Below are 1,422 nucleotides of genomic sequence, written 5' to 3'. Positions count from 1 at the left end.
GTCGCTGCGGAGGTGACCTAAACGGTTGCAGTGCTCCGTCGGTTCATCTGCGGCGCCCTCCACACCTGTTACAAAACTCGGAGCTCAATCTCATGCGAAACTAGGAAGGGACTGGACATCATGTTGTCTCTCTCTGCGGGATGTTGGGTAACAGGCGGGAGAGGGCCAGCCGCCTACGCAGGTTGTCCCAAAGGGGAGGGTCCGCCCAGCCCTGTGTGCGGCCGGCCGCGTGTCTCCAGGGGCGGCCGCAGGCAGGAACAGAGACCCAACTGGGCACCGCGGTCCATTAGACCCACATGATCAGGGACAGAGACCCAACTGGGCATCGCCGTCCACTAGGCCCACGTGATCAGGGACAGAGACCCAGCTGGGCACCGCGGTCCACTAGACCCACGTGATCAGTCCAGCTCCCAGCGGGAACAGGTAGCAGCTCCCAATTGTAACCTTGAGGTCTGCTGTTCATCATCCGCTGGGGACAGGTCAACCAGAGGGTGACGTGAGCTGGGCCAGTGCACCTGGGGGGCCTTTGTCAGTCCCAGGCCTAAAGGGAGAGGTTTCCAGAACCCACACCTGCCTGGGCCACGGCCACGAGTGACCCCACAGGGATCAAGATTCCAACCCCTTCTCTCCTGCCAGAGTGGTCACAGGCTGAGCTGCCCGGAAGCCTGAGCGGCCGGGTGCCAGCCCTGGAAGGCAGTCCCTGCGGGTGAGCCTGCGGGGACACAGACAGGGTGGGGAAGGGCAGGGAGAAGATGGGGTAGGAGGGCAGATGGCAGACATTGGACATACACAAGCCGCTGAGCAGGGAGGAAAGTCACAGCTGCAGGGCAGGGGCGGGAAAACGGTGCAGGCACAGAGGCAGGGCCCGGTGTGCAGCTGCCCAGAGCAAGACCCCAAAAGGGATTGTCCTCCTGGGCCCCACCTGCCCTAGACCAGAGTCACTTACTCCCGCTGTTGGGGCCACTGGAACTCCCTGAGAGCAGGCCTGTGCCTTTTTCTTTTCTTTTCTTTTTTTTTTTTTTTTCCTTTCCCTCTACTATCCTGAACAGTGTGATTAATTACTGGAAGTTAGCTGGTTCTGCCCCAGGGGTCAGAGAGAAATCATCTCCCCGCGTTTCTGCTCTTCCAACCTGGGCAGGTGTGTGAGCCAAGCCCAGCTCTTGGAATGATTACAAAGCCAGGGGCCCAGGCTATGAGTTCACGCCAGGGGCCGGCCAGCCAACGTGTGAGTGGCACAGGCTGGGACGCTTTGGGACGCACAGATAAGGGGCTCTTTCACAAAAGTGCTTCCGTAGGCAAGAAACTGCTGAGAATGTCTGGGTTTTATCTCTCCTTTCTTATCGGAAAAATGCAATAGGTACAGAGAGCATGGTAACATTTTATAGCTTCTCTCCTAACCGTTCGTTTTCACCCTAACTCGGC

General features: G+C 58.6%; 1 protein-coding gene across 1 annotated transcript in view; it reads right to left on the bottom strand.

Annotated features, from left to right (window-relative positions):
* Positions 1 to 80, bottom strand: part of OAT (ornithine aminotransferase) — a 14,616-nt gene extending 14,536 nt beyond the window's left edge. The window contains exon 1 of the mRNA XM_015557184.1: positions 66 to 80. The gene's annotated coding sequence lies outside the window, so the exon portion shown is untranslated. The remainder of the gene's footprint in view (positions 1 to 65) is intronic.
* Between the last annotated feature and the right edge of the window lie 1,342 nt (positions 81 to 1,422).

Source organism: Myotis davidii, unplaced genomic scaffold (assembly GCF_000327345.1).
Source record: "Myotis davidii unplaced genomic scaffold, ASM32734v1 scaffold72, whole genome shotgun sequence".
NCBI classification, from domain to species: Eukaryota; Metazoa; Chordata; class Mammalia; order Chiroptera; family Vespertilionidae; genus Myotis; species Myotis davidii.
Note: the sequence above shows the minus strand (reverse complement) of the source record. Positions and strands in the feature narration are given on the sequence as shown.